Genomic DNA, 20725 nt, shown 5'->3' on the forward strand with positions numbered 1-20725 from the left:
ATCACTCACTTTACGCCACTGTGTAAAGTCTTCCAAAGACGGCGCAAACACTTCAGCACTTGGACAGATCCACTTCTAAAATATCCTCGCGGTGTTGTGCCCAATTCGGGAGATCATTTTTGTCCTCTTTCTGTAATTTTAAGTTGTAATTGGCGGACTATATTTTGTCCGAGTCCGCGGCTTGATTTCACTTTGCCTCGGGAAAAGTTGCGCTTCGGCTGTCAATGCTAATTCGAAAGTTCCCGGATGGAGCAGTGAAAGAAGAACAGAACTCTCCCCTTGTCTGTCTTTCTCTCTCTGCCTCTCACAAACATACACATGCACACGCTCAGTCATGCGCACTCTCCGAAATGTACACAGGCAGCTAATAATATTGCCAGCGAAACTATTTAAAAAACTCTGAGGGTGTTCAGACGCTTTCCATTATTTGTTGTTGGGTTTTTGTTTTTACAGAGAAGGGGGGAAAAAAACAAAACCGATTCAATAAAAGACCTCAGCTACAGTCTTTCAAGATGTCTTCCGTCAAAGACTTTGATTTTCAGTTTACTGCCAGTCTGTGTTTTGATGTGGGAGAGATGGAAGTGATCTTTTCATGGGTTTTGCAGATACGTAGGTGATTGCTGGTGGTAATAGTAACGCATGTTGTTCTGATAGAAAAGGTTAAGGAAAAACAATAACTGTTCTACAGATAAGCCTTGTTATTAGCAGTAGTGTGGAGTACTGACTGGGAGGCTCTGCTAGAGAGGTGGTGAGTTCCAGGAGTGGCATTGTTCTTTTAACCTTCAGCAAAGGTACTTTGTTGAGACTGGTTCAGTATAATTCCCAGCTGCATATATGGGCCCTGTAAATTGCTCTAGTTTGAAGCATAAGTCTCTTTAATAACAAAAATAATGGGTGGTCGTCGTGTTATTATTGAGCTGCATTTTTAGTAAAACAGTCATGTTTTGCTCCCCTGGCCTATTAGGAATTTAAACAAAATAACAATCCTTTGATATAGTTAAAAGTGCCTCCTTTGTAAAAAGAAATACAATATAACAGCTACGATTTCAAAAACAGACACACATTGAAGCGAAAATAAAATAAAGTGATGCAAAGGCAATGTTTGCTAACATCATTGTGTGAGGAAAACCTATAATTATTTTGCTCATTGTTCCCTCAAGGAAACAGTTCACACTCTTTTTGAAAAGCAAGTCCTGTTATTCTGAATGAACTACTGCACTGTGGTTAGCCAATGATCTTACAAAGTTTAGTTTCTGAAAAGAGTGGAGACAAAGGCTGTGCAGAACAAATTGAATTTAATTGGAGATGTCTTCAGTGTTAATGTGTTGGGGGGAGGGGTAGAGGATCTGATATTTTACCTAACTGGAATTCAGAGTTTATACTGCACAGAATGGCCAAAAGTCAAGGTCATCATATTTTTTTAATAATAACATTGTTTGCTATGTTCACTTTCTGATAGTACACACTTAGTCACAGCTAATAGGAGTAACAAATTATTTTAAATTTGAAGTTAAATTAAGGACAGGTTTATTTATATCCCTTGGAAAAAAAAAGTTAAACTGCAAAGTACAAAAAGATTAAAACTGGACTATTAACAACATGAATGTACACAAAGAACATTAATTACAAATTCTAAAAGTTTTTATCAGGTTTGTATCATGCTTTCAGATTGTTTTTTGCTTTTAGAAAAAAAGATAACATTGATAGTGGTTGCACATATTTAAAATTTATTGTTATATGGATTGTTACAAAATTGTAACATGAAACATGATTTACTGTATGATTGTGCTAGCAAACCATGTCATTGTACATTGAAACATGCCATTTTATTATTATAAAGCAGGTACTCGAAGCAAAGTATACAAATGCAGATACAAATATCACCAGTGAGGAAAAGTGTAATATTAGGTTGAGAGCACTGTGGCATAAAGCAGCCACAGTCTTTGTCCACTTAGAAAAGACCAGTTCTTAGAACATAAGACCAGTCACAAATGAGAGCTCATCTGGCTCACCTACACCTTTTGTCTGTATCTAAATGTTCAGAGGATCTCATCCAGCCATTTCTTGAAAGATGTCAGGGTATTAGATTTGACTGCATGGATGGGCAGCTTGTTCCATACTCCCACTAGCCTTTGTGTAAAGAAGCGTCAGCTGTTCTTGGTTTTAAATCTATGTCCATATACTGTAGTTTCCGCTGGTATCCTCTGGTTTGTGTTTGCTTGACTTTGTCAATGACTTGTGTTAAAACACTTAAGCTCACAAAGGCCTTTTTTTGCTTGAAGAAAAACACATTAAAAGGACTTTCTTTCTCACTACTTTATTAATGTAAGAGTCACATAAATATTTTTTTTATATTTTTGCGCTGATTATTTTTAACTTTTGTAAAGAAGTGCTACATTCTAAGGGTTCGGAATATGGAATATGGCTTTGTTCACAAATAAATGTCCTTCCAGTCTTGGGTTGTACAAGCAGACATCAGGCAAACTATCACTGTAACCGTAGTGATGAGCCAGAAAACAGGCTTGAACATACTATACCACGATAAGGCTTTACAGGTAATAAAGCTAATAGATTAATGTTACGGTAAGATGCTTTGTGAAGAAACAGAAAATATCTTTCTGAGCTGTATAAACTATTTACTAAATTATGTATTTAATACATTAAATCTAGGTTCTCAGTAAAACCAAGTGTTAAATACACTAATACATTAAAACATTTTACCAATAAAATTTTTAATAAAGATTACAAAGAGGATGAAAGATGGCATGGAACACACAAGAAATCTTTCATTATTTAAATTAATATTTTAACATTTTTAAATTAGTATTTTTCTTCTAACCTTAATGCTTTTTTCCACAGGAAATCCACTTCATACGATTAGGTATAGTGGTTCCATTCATGATCAGTAATTAATAAGAGACTGTGACCAGTGTATCCTTTATTCAGCTATGACTCATTCTCTTTAAATTAAGTTATTTCTTTTTATTCATTCAGTTTGACTTCCAGTGTACAGAACATTTTTTTCTGTAGTCTTTAATAATCATATCTTTTTTTTTACTATTTTAAAATAAATACATACACACATTATATGGTGCAGTTGTCTCACAGATCATGTTTAGAACTGATGTTTGACTACCTATGTTAATTTAGACAAACTATTCCAGACCCAAGCCTAATTTGTGTCTGTGAAAGCAGACTGTTATATTTCTTATAGATTAAACTACTTAATAAATGTATATTTTGCACTATCTGTGATGACACAAAGGCATTTAGCTTTACCATGTAAGTTTGACAGAGAATTATGGTGGTGTCAAGGCATTAAAAGGATCATTTGTGTAGGAATACGATTCTTAAGGACAGTATAAATTGAATTTATTGAGAAAATGTAGGTCTTCTTTAACTAACTTAAGAGTTAAGAGTTATTTAAACAAGCAGACATAGTGGATGTGTACAGAGTGGATTATGTCTAGATTAATGGATTATAAATAAAGGTATATTTAGTTTTCCAGAAGGAATTCCATTAAGTTCTTTGTAAACAATTAATTCTCAAAATACAGACAGTAGACATTCAAGGTAATGCATGCACTTGGATTATATCGTTCAGGTGGGTAGCTGCATCAGCATACGTAGTCTGCAAAGGAAGAAGTAATAGGTTTATTCAAAGCTGAAAAGAGAAGAGAGAAAACATAACGTTTCGGCCGTGAAGCCGTGAAACGATAGTCAATCTGAGGTGATGTAATTAGTGGTGTGCCCCAGAGAACTGTATTAGAACCCCTTTGATTTGATATCAATGGTCTAGGTTCTGGTATAGCTAGCAAACGTGTCTGGTTAGAAGATAATACCAAATTACAAGGATTAGCAAACGCTGTCAGATCTGCAAAAGACTTAAACTATATTCATGACTAGGCCAACGTCTGTCAGATGTAGACAAATGTAGGCTGTTGCCTGAAGGTTCTTAAGTATAAAATGGGAAAGATGAAACTTGAAGAAGCTACTTATGAAAAAGATTTAGACACATCATTTTCATATTCTAGACACAGTGGGGAAGCAAGGCGAAAAGGCAAAAACAGAATACTTCAACACATAGTTAAAAGTGAAGAATTCAAATCGAGGAAAGTGATTTGTACAATGCTCTAGTAAGATTTCAGAATAGTATGTCCAACTGTGGTGACAAAGAGGCATGAAAATTAATTACTGCTCTGAATTAGTTCAGAGAGGAGCAACAAAATGCATTCCCTCAAAGACCTAAAGAGATGTAAAATAATTACTGTCAAACAGCCTGCTTTCGCAATTGTTACAATAGCTTTCAAAGTATCATTCTGTTCACAAAAAGCAAACAAAAATACAATTTGCTTAAAATAGTATTTTAGTTCTACTTGTAATGATTTCTTATTTCAAAAGTGATTTCCATGAACCCTAAACCCCTTCTGAACCGAGCTTATCTGTCATAGTATTTTTTCACAGTTTACTCAGCCTACAGTAATGTTTATACAATGCCCGTGCTTGTTACATCCTACAAGGTTAATCTTTTTTGTCATTATACAACGAAATGCATTCATAATCATTTCAGCATAAGGGTACTCAATGTGCTCATTGCCTATTTAAGTGCGAAACCAATAATATTTGTATTGCTAAATAATAATAATAAAATATGACGACTAACCAAATAAAATCCCAGGCAGTCCCAGGCAATTGGAATTTCTTTTTTGTATCACATAAATCATTTTTTTATCTGATCCCTGACCCTGTGCTCAAGGATTTGTCTTTTCTTCACACAAGTGCACAAGCCAAATAACTATTGGAGACCATTTGATGCGCTGCTGGCGAGTGCCTGCACTGCCGCCCAATCAGGAGTTCGGGACTGCTGCACGTGCCGCCAGACCAACAGCAATAGTAGAGAGGCGCAGCCAATCGGCGCCAGGGAGGGGGTGGGACGTAAGAAGATGTGCGTGGAGAGTTGATGTGAGACAGAGGGATTTGTTCCAACCTTTTAATAGGAAAAAGAGGATCATTTTCTTGACGTATTTTGCCCACCACTAAAAAGATAAACAATAAAGCCGTCCTTCAGAGATTTACAGTTTAAACTACCAGTAGGCATTGCTGAATCATGTCGGTTGCTTCCAAAAATATATTTCAGGCTTGACAAATATGTGCTAACGTGGCTTGTAGAAAAAAAAAGACTAAGCTGCCATTCGTGTAATAAACTGACCCTAGGAGGTGGTATTTGCTGAACAATGAAAAAATAGGATTGTGATTTTGAACATTGAAGCAACTTAAAAAGTTTACATAATTATATTGTACTTCACAAATAACAACGTGAGCTGTGTTTAAAAACCAGGGCATAAACTCGTCCAGTTCTTTAACCTTAAGGCTACACTCCATTGGACATATTAATGCAATGTGAAAACTCCCAAGGGATTTAATTTATCCAGGGTTTCCAGTGATTCGTTTATTTTTGAGAGAACAAACAATTAAAAAGAGGTCAAGACAATCCATCAACGGCTTATTGTTTACTTACCGACATCCAAAACATTCATAAAGTCGTGAATTGCGACGACTTTTAAAAGCACAGCTCTTAAGAGAAGGAAAGGACTCCCACCCTCCCCCCATCTCAATATGGGTTTCCAGCTCTGTTGCTGGCGCCGCACTACATCAGCTGTTACTTTTGATTTCATGGCTCAGTGGTGAAACTCTTGAATCCTTCTCCGAAAATGACCACCAGTCTCTCTCTACTGCAGAATGCTTAGATATGGGATTGTAACGGCGACGGCGTCCGCAGAGGATCATGAGAAAAAAGGGGAAAACAAGTAGGAGTGCGAATTGGAAATGTTGATCCTTTCGATGGCTTTCATATAGAAACAAATCTAAACCGAATCAGTTATGTGAAGTCGTCTGAAATGCTTTAATGGAGTAAATAAAGAAAATATGTTACATGTTTGTAATTAATTTCGCTATTATCGTTACTCTAACGATGTGTATTTTTATACAAAAATGCAGATATCTGTTACGTTAATTTATGTCACCATCCGTTTTCTTTCTCGGATGTAAATACATCCGGATATGTAAGGGAACACCAGCTAGTTTTGTTTTCTTCTTCTTTGAAGCTTGAAACAATGTAATAAAATGTGGATGTTTTGCCAGTTCGGCAGAGTTGCAATTGTATCGTGCGGCAAAGTGGACCAACTGCATTTAGTTTACATAACACAATCCCCAGATAAGTAAAACACTCGTCCAAAAATTCAAAACTAACTTGTAAATGTTATGATAAGAGAAAAAAATATATTGCTGCTACATTGCTTTTGTATATTGTGCATTTCACTTATACGTCCTCGGGGCCAAATGACTAAGATCAAAATAGAGCAACGTTTTAATGAGTAAATAACTGTAACAGTTGTATTTACTAGTGATACAAAACAGCTTCCAGATAAAGTGTCAGACTTGAGTTTTACATGGCGTAGAGATAACGCCTCAGAAAATTAGGATGTCACCCTTGCACAGAGGCCATGCAAATCTTTCTCTGTATCTCTCCAATTTCGGTGCAAGTGCTTCTAAAGCCTGGCTTAGAGATACATTCTGAAGACCTCCTATACAGTAACTAAAAGATATATTACTGTTGGATTCAGCCCCAGGTGAATGTTTCTAACCATTCTTCTATAAATGCTCAGTTCTTTTCCCCTATATAAGATGAGGGGGAAGACACCTTGGACTTTTTTAACACTTCGGGTGTTAATGCTACGCTTGCTCCCATTCTCCCTCAACAACTCCAAGTGACTAGCACCCACTTTCTAATTGTTTATGGCAATAAACTCCTGTGAGCTCGTAACCCTGCTGTCCTGCTTTTTCCTTCTATATATAAAGAAAAAAAATATTGAGTTCTACATTGGTGTCAGCAGTGGGAATCTCATCACCTCTGTTCTGAAAAGCGCATGGGAGACAGATTAAAGATGGATAAACCCAGCTGTGACATTTTAGTGGATGGGTTAGGCCAGGCATGAATGCTTATCTGGGAGAATATCTGACTCTGATGGGTTTGTAGCTGTCAGCATCCCCAAACCGAGTCCGAACAGTAGGCTTCTCCAGTTGACAGTAAGGTGAGGTAGGACTGTGATAGCAGAGCTCATTTAAGATTTCCAACTAAGCCCTATTTGAGAAAAAACAAGAAGCAGAAATATGGTGGCTGTTAGAGCCGTTGGACACAGAGAACCCCAGTTATTCTCGGGTTTAGTCACATGTGAATAATGCCAATACTCTGACTGTGAGTGGCAGAGGGGCTGTTGCTGGAGCTCTTCCTCAAAGAAATGGCTGATTATGGTGGTGTTTCAGCAGCTTTCGATCACTGTTTTGGAAGCACAGACCCAGGCAAGAGCGATTTGAGCACCACATTTGGCAACTGAGAAGCCCTGAGTTTAGGCAGCAGACTGCATCCTTGTGCATGTGGTTTACATCCAGCTTCCTGCCAAGGCCCAGCAAGTGCTGACCACTCATTGCGTCATTTACGGCCTAACCCATGATCCTTTTAGACACATACTGTAGTCTGCCTGGCTGCCCCAGTGGGTCAGTGGAAGCTGAGCTTCAAGAGGAACATGGGGCTCTGGGACCGATATAGAAACCTCACCTGCACCTGAAGCAGCCCCATTGGAGAGTCCGCCCCACCTGATAGTACATAGCCCCCACTCTGTTCCCAGGTCACTGAGTGTGGAGGTGCAGCTTCACTCCCATCTCCCTGTCTTTGTAGAAGGGGTGTCATGCCAGGCACTGTTGGAGACAGGGTAGATGGTCCCCATCGTCCACCCTGATTTGTTCGCACCAGGTGTCAAGCTAGAGAATGGGTACAGCTAGAAGAGAGGAGGCCCATGTGGCCCATGTGGATGGGTGGGCATCCGAAGCAATGGTGGTGGGTTGTCAGCACCTCAAGAGGACCAGTCTGGGTGGCTCTTACACAAGAGATCTGCATTCTAGCCAAGGACATGAGAGATAGGCCAACGTGGTAAAACTCTGAAATTTCCATATTTATGTTTAGGGTTCACAAATGTTTTCTCAGCACCATATATGTGTGTTGTACTTCTGAAGACACAGCGTCAGAGTTCATCTTGAAATTAGCTAGATCCACACAATGGTGGGAGTTAAAGTTATTTTTAAGAGCTAGAATTTTTTTATTAATGGATTGCAGTGTTCAATTCTTCAGTTAATTGTAATATGATTAGATGTCAAGGTATGTTGTCGTACATCTTTTTTTTAATTTTACATTGTGTTGGAACCCATTTCTATCTTTATAATGTGTTTATAGTGTACGCTAATATTTTTATCACTGTTGTTTCTTCAGCATGCAAACTGCACCTTGTGTCTGTTCAAAGGGAGCTTCTCACTCTGAGAGATGGAGAGGTTAAGAAAATACAATCAACTCACTAAGGGAACTAGAGTCTAAATCATTTTGTGTTCCTTCAAAATTATATGATAAAGACTAAAATGCATCTTTGTTGAATTAACCTTAGCTTATTTTTATGGCATTCTTCTTTGATTAAGAGTGATTGTTATGTAAAGAAGTTGTAAACTTTGTGGTAAAAATAAGGTTTGCAAAACTGACCTTGTCTGAATGAATGAGAAACCTCTTCCGGTCAAGGAGAAACCAACCTAAATTATGCTCTTCCAGTCTCTACTCACTTCCAACCCGCCACTCATCAATGCAGCTTGAGAGTTTGTGTGGTACTTCAAAATCTGCCTGCCAGCCCAGCACTGATTGGACACCTCTGGGAAAAACATGGGGTATCCAGAGCAATGTTGCACACTCCCACAAAAGCTCCTTCAAAGTATAGCTTCCTTTTTCTGAGAGCTGAACAGGATACCCCAGGAATTCACTCAAGCATTCAATCGGTCAATTACATAGTACAGTAGTGCTTATATTGACCACTCCATGTATCACACACAACACTGCTTTCTGAAGACTTGTACCTGTGAGTGGATCTGTAAAGTTAATTGAGTTCAAATAATACTAATTTGTTTCCTTGATTTTCCAAGTGGGCTTTAGATCATTATAAGTGATTTTAGTAATGATACATTAGTCAAAACCTAACCACGCACATGCACATGTAATTCACTAGTACTTGGTATATTTTCAGAACAGAACCTCGTGAGGTGAGGTAATATTATGCTGTGTAACTGCCTAAAACAGTTTTTGAGAGGTACTGTCACCACAGCCTTTTCTTTTTTTTGTGGCTTGGCCACATAACACAATTTGAATCATTTTGAAAGAGCTTCCATCGTGGATTACTGTTTTACGGTAAAAAGATTTTATTCACCCGTGTAGATTGTTTAGGTACAAGTCATGAATTGATGTTACCAATACCCAATGACACAAACATTATTTGTTTTTATTACAAGTTTTCAAAGTTTAAAAATGAATCCATATACAGTATATATAAATATAACTGCAAAGGAACAAGTAATAGGTTTAGTTCCATGCTGAAAAAAAGAAGAAAGAGAACACAACGTTTCGGCCGTGGAGCCTTCTTCAGGTGTGAGCGTGGAGCCTTCCTCACACCTGAAGAAGGCTCCACGGCCGAAACGTTGTGTTCTCTTTCTTCTTTTTTTCAGCATGGAATAAACCTATTACTTGTTCCTTTGCAGCCTACGCATGCTGACGCAGCTACCCACCTATAAATATAACTGTCTTACAGTGTCAAATAAAACAGCCACAGACAAAAAAATCACAGACACTCAGGTCTCAAACTATTGCTGATATTACATGTTCAAGTCGTACAGAACTCAGAGGATTCTGAGATACTGAATTATCTAATATTCACTATATGAAAAAACTGAATTGTTCTCCCTGGAATACCCATCAATTCAAAATTGTATCTCATTTTGAAAAACATATTGTAACAGAACATTTGGGAACGGGATGTTCTTTCGTGTGACACAAATGTCATGTGTTAAAGAAACAACAGGAAGACCAACCAGCTCACAGAAGAAGGAAGTTAAATGGCACAGAAGGTTCGTTTACAACCCTCTGGTTGGGGGCCCGGGGTTCTGCTTCCAGGCTGGCCTTTTTTAAGAAACAGGAGGGCGATCCTTCGATCAATGTGCGACTAATGACCAAATGAGCTAGATGGGCCGAATATCTTCTTCTTGTTTGTAACCGTTATTAATATCGCTGGGTGCCTGCACAGTGCCCCCATGTTGCCTGTTTACACCATAGCCAGCTGCAGCTGAAATTCTTTTATGTCACTTTTCTGCTAGCAAAACAAAAAATAAAAATAATTCTCACAATTGTACTTAAAAATACTTCATCGCAAAACTGGTCACATAGGATTCATGTTCATTGCACTGAAGCAATGAAAATATATGTTTGTTCCTTTGAGGCCCTTTAATGATCTCCTCAGAAAATGCGCTGGAAAGATACAAAGCAATTACATGAAAATAGAAAAAAAAACCATGAAATAAAAATATTCTAATTTATTACTGTAAACAGCATACAGATTATAAACTGAGTATCTCGCACAGCACACTATGTGAGCACTGTAGCTTGTAATAATAAAATTGGGAGCAAATTCTAATGCAAATATCAATATACTCATTGACTGTTGCCTCTGAAATCTATAATGTGATATTTCCATTTCTGTTAGCCTTTCACATTAACAGCTTTTGAGTATGATTTTTATTAGATAAAATGAAAATAAAGCTTGATTGCAAGTCTGTTTTGGTGGCTCCCTTTTATGCAAAGGTGTTGTGAATCTAACATCACTTAACTGAAAAGAATGAGAGAGGAAAAGTAAAGGTTGTTAAGGTGAACAAAAATCATTTTTGAAAAAATTAGTCAAAATGTTGCAAAACGTAATGGAATTAACATAAGGCATTCATTCAAATTGAAGTTAAAAATGAAATACAAGGTGTCCTGCTGTTTACAAGGGACATCTCTTCTGTCATGTGTCTGAAACATGTCAAAATTTAAAAACATGCCCAATGATGGATACTTCCAACGTATATTTGCATAATTCCAGGTCACACCCCTGTTGTTTCAATGTTTTAACATGTAACTGTTTTATGTTTTGCAGTCTGTTTTATGTAGGCTGCTGGCAAATGCATATGAGATCAAATGAAACAATACAAATACTTAACATTGAAAAGTCAAAAGTCTTCATTCCTGTGGCTACAGACCTTTCACACAGAGGCAGCTCCTAACCAGAAGGAGAGGATTCAAATCCCGAGTAAGAAACCTGAAGGTGGGCTTTTCAGTAGGTGCAGACCCTGGTATACTGTATTTGATGTATTTAATTGATGTACGCTCAATTACAGAGGTACAGAGATTCCTTTGGAAAGTCAATATATCAAAAGTAGGACAGTTGAATAAATTAATACAATTATTTAATTTAACAAAAACAACATCACCTTTTTTTAAAAGCATGTACTTTGGATCCTGCCTCTCACCTGAGCTCACTTCTAGTGTTCTTGCCAAAGTGGGCATATTCCATTATCTAGGAATTAATAATAAAAATAATCGTATAAACAAAAGAACATATACCATCCAACCATTTTATAACTGCTTCATCCAATTGAGGGTTGTGGGGGAGCCAGAGCCTGTCCCGGCAAGCAGTGGGTGAAAGGCAGGGTACACCTGGATGGGACGCCAGTGCATTGAATGGGCGGACACAGACACTGACACAAACACGCACACACAGACTTCGGGACAGTTTTCCTAGAAGTCAATTAACTTAGCAGTATGTCTTTGGACAAACACACACACTCACATAAAGGCCATGCTAACCTTTTCATGTGGAAATTTATCAAAAGCCTTCTGAATATCTAAATACACCACATCATATGATCCATGTGATCCAGGTCATTAGGCAAGACCTACATCCATTCTGACTATTAGGATATTATTTCCATATATGTGATCCTCTAGTACGTTCTTAAAATGGTTTCCACTACCTTACTTGTATTAGATGTCAAAGGAATTGGTCTGAAATTAATTGATTCAGATTTCTCACCCTTTTTATGGATGGGCACCACACTTGCAATTACCTGGGCTACTCCTGTCTTAATGGACTGCTGGAAGACTGCGTGGCGCTTCAATGATCAAATCCTAGTGCCTCAATTACTCATCCCGCTCATGTTACGACAGTTTTATTCTGAAATGTGAATACAATGGTTAAGTTGTGGATACCCCACTTGCAAGACACAAGCCAAACTGAACATTTGTGGAATGAGCTGGGCTGATGTGTAGTATCTATGACAAGAAGATAGGCACATGCTTGTCCAGGCCTCGCAAGAGGATTGGAACAATCCCACACTACAAACTCCTGCCAAGGCTGCTTCACAGATGTTCAGCTTGTGTGGCTTCTGACATTGGCCATACACACTACTAGCCTGGGACTTTCATAGCAGACTGAGCTCCTCTTCATCAAGCCTGTTGATGACAAATGTTATTAGGCACAATGACTTTACCTGGCTCATGTCTGATCAGTGCACCTGCAAGTTAGGTTTATTCCATGCCAAAAAGAGAAGAGAAGAAACACAACATTTCGGCTATGGAGCCTTCCCACCTGAAGAAAGTTCCACAGCCAAACGGTGTGTTTCTTCTCTTCTCTTTTCAGCATGGAATAAACCTTACTTGTTCCTTTGCAGCCTCCGCATGGTGACACAGCTCCCTACTTGAAGTATTTTTTTCTGATACCTTTGTGAATTGCAATGCAGTTGTGTTATACTTCTTTTGATGGCCAGTATATAAATTCACATGAGTCTCTTCTCGGAGGAGGAGATCTCACTCTTCAGACTCGCCTGAGTTGCTTAAGAACACATCTACCTCTGTCTTTTCTCCTCATGCCACAACTGAGACACTCAAACTTGGGGTGCTGTCTTCTCTTTTGCAAGAACATGTCTCTTGGATCAAAAGGGCTAAAAAAAGTGCTCAAAAATCACATCAAATGATTGCCGTTCTCTGCTCCAACATGACAAAGTGGCTTCTGTCATTTTTCTTTACTCCTTCCTCTACTGCTCTAGATCTGCTCCACTCTAGAAAACATTTGGGGACCCTGTATCCCACATACAGCCCCTCACTCCCCTTTACTTTGTGGTGGATGAAATAGAAGGATTGTAAACATCCATAAGTGTGTGGATTCAGTGAATACAAACAAATGAATATGTCAAACAATGTTTAAATATGCTAGGATTTCTATAGCTGTAATTTTCTCTGGCTTTAGGCTTCGCTTTACTTAAAATAAATATTTTTTTGCTGAGTAGTTTTCTCTCCAGTGGAGTTGTTCACATAAATATGCCTTCAAGATTTTTTTTTTTAAGTTTAGGGACTGTAAACAGAAAATGGGTAACCCTTAAAACTTTTGATAGAATTATTCATGACCTATTTTCCTTTCTGCCTTTCAGCAGATCCTGGAAATAATATATTACCTGATTTACACATGAGAGGTGAGAAAGGCTAATTATTATACAGTCTGCAGAGAAGTATGGATTGCTTGCATGAAAAGTAACAGTTGATTTGCACTCTCTTAAGAACGGCTTTTTCAAGAAGCGGTGAATAACACACTTTCCTGAAATAGAGGCAGACCTGTCACTTAGGCAATGTTGTTACAGTAATTATCATCCATATAAAATGTGAAGAAAAGCCACAGGCACTGCTTAACATTTAGCATAATCTTTTAAGCACTCTGATTCCATACTTAATTATGAGTAAGCATGCACACTAACTAGTCATGACTAGAACATTTTAAGGGTTGAAAGGCCTTACTAAGACTCAGGTCAAAATCACATCTGCATTTTCAGTTCAGAAACATGTAACAAACACTTATGAATGAATTAAACCCACTGTGTCAGACTACAGGTCTTTTTTGTTCTATAACATGTTCGTTAAGGCTACCCTTTGCAATACAAAATGTAACAGCATACCTGTACATTTATATGTACTGATAAATAGATACGAGACCATACTGGATGTTTGTGACAGATCCTTGACCTTTAACTTAAAAAATGTAAGACTTTCTAGTCTGATCTCTTTCAATCTCAGCCGCTAAACAATGGAAGACCAAGTGGCTATTGGGATGGGAGCCATACTGCTAAAGGAACTACCTACACCTCCACTGATCCATTGATAATTGGTGGTGCTTAGAAACTCCTCCTTTTTGGTGACCCCAGGCCCTGTGCTGTAGGAGGCTTTTCCTTTTGGATGAGAGTATTCCTAAGAGTAAAGATGTGAACCCCAGTAATGTGATAAAGTCCAATCTGGACTTATGTAATCCAACCAACCTAAAATTCACCCTTAAATCAATTGGTGATTTATCTTCTATATCTGATCTGCTGGGAAGTGGGAGTGCTGCAGTTCTTTGGTGATGATTACTGTACGATAGGGAAAGAAAGATTGATGTGTTGATTATTCATAATCGAGCTTTTACTCTCTTGCAAGTCACCAACATGACTGTTTGAATTGTTTTATGAGACACTTTACATTTTCCTAACAATGTCTGATACCATATGTTTTAATTTTTATACATTCTGCACACAGTATATCACAATTTATGGACATGCTGGATATACAGTACAGTACCATGCAAAAGTATTCACACCCTTCCTTAAATTGTTAAATTCCAAAACTGTATATGCATTTTGTTAAAGTGAATATTTTAACCCAACCTTAACCACCCTTAAACATTTTCACGGGTAAAAGAAGTTAGATGTCAGCCTGCAAAACTAAAGACAAATAGAGGAAACTGTGATTACAGAAGAATTCACCACCCTGAGTCAATACTTGGTTGAAGCACCTTTGTAATTACAACTGTCTTGTCTTGTCTTTGATCATGTCCATACCAAATTTGCACACCCATTTTCTTTGCAAATTTACTCAAGCACTATCAAGTTGTTCGGGGAGTGTAGATGACTTGCAATTGTCAAGTCTTGCCATACTGTAAATGTTCTATCACATTTTAAGTCAGGACTTTGACTGAGTCACTCAAGTACATTCACTTTCTTCTTGTTTCAGGTTTGTAGCTTTGTACTTGTGCTTGTTGTATTATGCTGCTGAAACTCTTATACTTCTAATCATAATCACTTCGATTAAAATATTCACTTAAAATATACACATATAAGCAAATAAGACGTAAATGGAATGGGGAATACTTTCACAAGCACTCTATATACTGTGCTTACTTGCTTTTTTACTTACATATACCGTAGAGTATTCCCTGTTGTAATAAGTGACATTAAAGAATAGAAAGCTAATACATTGTACGGTATATCTGTTGGACAACTGCATCCCAGCAAAATCAATAATCAGCAAACGATTGGAATATTAATCAGAACAAGAGAACATTACTGGTAAGAGGTATGGCAACCAGGAAGCATAGGGCACAAGGCAGAACTACTCCCTGAACAGAACAGCAGGCCATCACAGGGCACGTACTGCACATGCACACCCACAAGAGCAAAGGGACAATTTAGAGACACCAATTAACTCCAGCATGTCTTCTGGGGGTGGGAAAAATCTTGAGTACCTGGAGAAAGCACACATGGTCACAGAGAGAATGTACAAATTCCACACAGGCCTGAATCAAACCCAGGACCATTACACTGCGGCACTAATCGCCGCACCACAGTGCCCCTGTGGCACCATATCAAGCAGCTGTAACCTCCAGCAGAGTACATGCTATCTTGTGCATTACGTCTTAAATATGACAAAAAGTGTGTTAAGCTGAAACATGTCATAGGGAAAAATCACTCTTTGTCTTAAAGTGTCCTGAAAGTTTAGCTTCATTTCTTTTTTAGTTTACCATATTAAAATCAATCCTTATCATATAATTTTGCTGCATAGTAAATAATATAGATTTGTCCAGGTCAAGGTTTAGGGCAAAATGGTGGCACAGTGGTTAGCATTGCTGCCTCACAGCACTGTGGCCCTGGGAGAGCCATTTCCTCTGGGAGCTCTGGTTTCCTCCCTCAGTCCTAAAACATGCTGGTGGGTTAATTGGCCTTTGTAAAATGTGATGTGAGGTCTAGGACAGTTGTTTCTTGATTAGAAATTAATTTGTGTCTTTTTTTTCAGTTTCTTAGTGGACATGTTTATTTCTGCAAGACTGCAATTATTAATTCATACGTTATAGAGAGCTTACTGTTTCAATGTGTCATGAAGCTGAGAACAATGTCATTCCCAAGCCATAAGAGGAAGAAAAATATTTAAAGTTAAAACCAAGAATTAGTGTTTACAGCAACACAGTGGAGTATAAAAGTTATAGAACCAGAATTGCAGGAGTAAACCTTAAGAATGTAAGAACCATTTTTAAATTTAGGATTTCTAATCTGAGTGAAGTTTAGAATGACATTTCTAAACAGAACAGGAGGTGTTGTTGATGAGGAATTCTGGCAGTATTGATCAGTTGCATTTTCCTGCCAAAGAGCAGAAGGACAGTTCATGCTGCCTAGCAGGTATACCGTTAATCAACAGTGAAGGGGTAAAGTGGAGCAATTTAATTATTGTAACTGTTATTTACATAATGGAGTGACAGACAGGGTGCTTTATTCCAGGACAAAGCTGAATGAACATGAAAGAACAAAAACAACTTTGAATACTCAAGATTGAGAGCTTTTTAAAGCCTAGTATATTTTCCTTCAAGCCTGACTTTAAGCCAAACAGCTTTAATGCTTGTGTTGTCTGATTATGAATTTCAATGCTGATTTGATTTAACACTACTGCCTATGAATGCTTTTTAATACTGGACTTTGCCCTTCTGCTGCCTGGGGCATAATGTTGATTTCTTCCTTACTAAACACCTGAGTGAAATGTTGGTTTAGTACAGTTCATCAGTAATACAAGGAAAATAGCCGATGTACTTAAATGAGTATTTCACTCAGGTGTTCACTAAGGAAGAAATCAACAACATGCTTCCGGCAGTGGAAGGTCAAAGTTCTGTATTGGATAGTATCAGCATAGAAGAGGCAGAAGTGCTACTAGAAGCACTCAAGATGAATAAATCCGCAGGGCCTGATGGTGTCTAATTAATTGTGCTCAAGGAAGCCAGTGACACAACTCTTCCAACAGTCCCTTAAGACGGGGTAGTACTCACGGAACTGGAGAATTACTTATGTAGTGCCCTTTGATAAAAGGGGTGATAAAACTGAATCAAGTAATATTAGACCAATATATCTGACTTCTATTACATGTAAGGGAAATTATTACAATAGCTCAATTAGAGGATCTTGTGTATGGAAATAGCTTACTGGAAAATAACATGAATTTAAAAATGTACAGTAGGTCTTGTACAAACAATGTGTTAGGTTTCAATGAATGAATGAAACAACAGCAACAGCAACAACAGTAATGGATACACATACAGTATATTATGGTATCAGGTGGGTAGCTGAATCAGCATGTGTAGGCTGCAAAGGAACAAGTAATAGGTTTATTCCATGCAGAAAAAAAGAAGAAAGAAAACACAACGTTTTGGCCGTGGAGCCTTCTTCAGGTGTGAGCCCTCAACTCAACTCTAGTCTTATCTCTACTCCCAACTGTCACGCCCTCTGCAGCCAGAGGGTGCTCCTTCTCTGACCTGTCATTTCCGGTTCTCTGCTGTCCTTCCGGTGTTTCTCTCTCTCTGGGGCTATATATTTCCAGGTCTTTCAGTCTGCCTTCGCTCAGCATTGTCGTTCGGATGTCCTGAAACCCGCCTAGCACCAGGTCGCCCCACGTCCGCTACCTGAGGGCATAGGTTTCTATACGGCATTCCCTGAACAGCTGAGCCCGGGCTAACCCCCATCTCGCCGCTACACATACGGTCTTCTCGCTCTCCTGTCATTCCACGGTTCTTCCTCTCCGACATCTGTGACACCAACCCTAACTGAACTGTAACCTTAGATTTAACCCTAAACATAGCCTAACCCTGTTCCTGGAAAACCCCAGTTCTTTTAGTCTAAATAACTTTTTATTTAAACATTAGGCATATTCATAAGTTTTAGATTAATTAAGCAACTAGTATTTATACTAATTTAGTATTATGTTCAATTAAGAGAACTCTGGTCCTTGAATACTGAAGATGTTTTTTTACTTTGTTTCACTTTACCTTTAAACTACTTCTTTGAGCAAATGTCCTGATTATTTGTTCACAGTTAAATTTTCCCAGGTCTCTCAAAACCAGTTGTGTAGTAATGACCGATAATACCTGCCGGACTGGAGATCTCCAAGATCAGAATAATCACGCCAGTCTTTACGAGATTCTGTTTATTCTGCCGACCTGCTACAAGATGCAGTTAAAGGATTCCATTATTGTAAATAGGCACACCAGGCAAGTAGTTAATTAGATGATTGATGAAGGCTACAGAATGCACATTTCACATTCTCCCATATACATTTAATAGAATGTTTGGGTATATCAAAAGCTTTCAGAGAGTTAGTGGATGGTTGGGGATTTGGGTAGCAGTGTGGAGTGGGTAAGGAAGTGGCTATGTAGTGTTTTGGTTATTTTGGGTGGTCATATCCTTTGAGCCACCATATTTAAGAATGTATAGTGGTACACCTGCATAACACTAACTTCTTGCCCAAAACCTAGATGTGTTTATAGCCCGATCCTTTCCTAGGACCTTACCATTACTTCAGTGGTGATCGTAAACATGATCTTAATTTTAAAATCCAGCCGTATTTTTAACTTTCGCCCTATCCCCATGCAAGCAATAACTCTAACAATTACCATAAATATAACTATTAATCTCATCTTAACACTAGGCCTATGAGTTCTAGCTCTAATCATAACTCTAATTTGGTAGTTTTAAATAAAGAAAAACTATTGTGTATTCGACCTATAATAATATCTTTTCCAGAACGATGTGTAAAATTTTGCCAGCACAGATTTCAGCTGTCAAATGTGCCATTATGATTTACGATTGCAACAGCACAGTTGTCAGTTGGTATCTGTGCCAGTATGAATCCCAGTCTGCAACCTGTACTATTCCAAATGTCAATCATACCAGTTTCTGATCTGTAATTTTCCTAGTGTCAAGTAATATAATGGCAGATGACCATTCAGGTCTCTTCCTGTGCCATGCTTGTACACAGTGATGGACATGAACACACATTGCTTGCATAAATCTTTTCAATCTCTTGCACATTTGTGATTCAGAGCACTTTACTTAAAGAATGTCTTAAGACAAGATATTTGATAGCTCAAAGAAAATATCCCAGACACCTGAACCAAGAAAGTTATAACAGTGTAGCAGAGACCTACCGTACACTTAAAAAGACAAGCATTGGAACAGTGAAGTCAAATTCGTCATTTTTGAAAGATGAAATTAAAAAGATTGAAAGTTTTTTAGTTATGACAGTGCTTTGCATACACTTTTAGCCATGTTATAACAATCTAATTTGTTGTGTTCAATTCCCCTATTCCAGGTGAGCATGCTGTATGTATTAAGACAAATGGCTGACAGGTGTTTCTAATCGCCCAGGTGTTTCATGTTACATCAATTATGGAAATACAGAAGAGTTGTAAATGTGTAGCCTTGGGTTCAGCCTTTGGAGTTTAATTTTTTGGTCTGTCTGTTGAGTCAGAAGGTTTAAACCAAAAAAAAGACCAGAGAATTGTCTATGAACAATTGTCTATCAATTGTGAAGATGAGAGCAAAGAAAATTCCAATTAGAACCATTGCAGAGAGAATGGGCATCACAAAATTCACAATATGGAGTGTCTTAAAGAAAGAAACTAGTGGAACAGTAAGCAATTGTCAAAGACCAGGTAGTTCAAGGAAAACAACACCGTTGCTCACAACAGTTGGTTATTTAAGGAAAATAACCAAGTCGATGACAGAAAACTCTTTAGAACGGTGAAGAAAAATCCTAAAATAACAGCTAGAGAGATTGCAATCTAGAGCATATGGGCGAAAGTATCTCAAGTCACTGTGCAGTAGACTGACAGGGGAATTACGAGTCCTACACTGCATGATGCAAACCTCTCACCAGCACTAAAAACAGAAGTGCCAAATTAGAATTTGAAAAGAAATACAAAAAGGAGCCACAATAGTTCCGGAACAAAGTTTTATGGACAGATAAGACAGGGATAAACCTTTATCAAAGTGACAGAAAGGCAAAATTTCAGAGAAAGAAGAGGAACTGCAAATGATCCTAAGCACATCCCCTCATCTGTGAAGCATGGTGGAGGCGGTGCCTCGGCTTTGGCATGCAGGGCTGCCTCTGGAAATGACTCACCGGTGTTTCTTGAGGATGTAGCTGATGATGTCAGCAGCAGAATTAATTCTGAAATGTATAGAAACATCCTGTCTGCTCATGACCAACAAAAAGCCTCCAAACTCATTGGGCAACATTTCACCCTGCAGTAAAACAATGACCCAAATCATACTGCATAATTAACCACGCAGCTCGTCAGGAAGAAGAAGTAGGAATGTTTGAACTGGCTAAGTCAATCTCCTGATTTGAATCCTATTGAGCTGCAGTTTAATTTGTTGCAGACAAAAACCCCCTTAAACAAATTGAAAGGGGCTGCAGCTGAGGTTTGGCAAAGCATATAAAAGGAATATAAGACCTGAACCACTCATTGCATGCAAGGCAACCGAATTCTAATCCCGCACTTGTTTAATTTACTTTAAGTTAATTTGTCCCAGTATGTATACTGATCTGAAACTGTGGAGATTGAACACAAAAAACATGTTCTAACATGATCCAGAAATCAAAAGCTGAAAACTGAAAAATAAAGACAAAATTATTTGCCTTTGCCTCAGATTT

The 20725-nt window shown here is 38.1% G+C and overlaps 1 non-coding gene across 1 annotated transcript; it reads right to left on the reverse strand.

Annotated features, from left to right (window-relative positions):
• Positions 1-6452: 6452 nt before the first annotated feature.
• On the reverse strand, positions 6453-6557 carry LOC148829404 (U6 spliceosomal RNA). The gene has a single exon (XR_016091523.1). It is a non-coding gene; the product is annotated as a U6 spliceosomal RNA (small nuclear RNA).
• Between the last annotated feature and the right edge of the window lie 14168 nt (positions 6558-20725).

Source organism: Atractosteus spatula, chromosome 8 (assembly GCF_055471065.1).
Source record: "Atractosteus spatula isolate fAtrSpa1 chromosome 8, fAtrSpa1.hap1, whole genome shotgun sequence".
Taxonomy (NCBI): Eukaryota; Metazoa; Chordata; class Actinopteri; order Semionotiformes; family Lepisosteidae; genus Atractosteus; species Atractosteus spatula.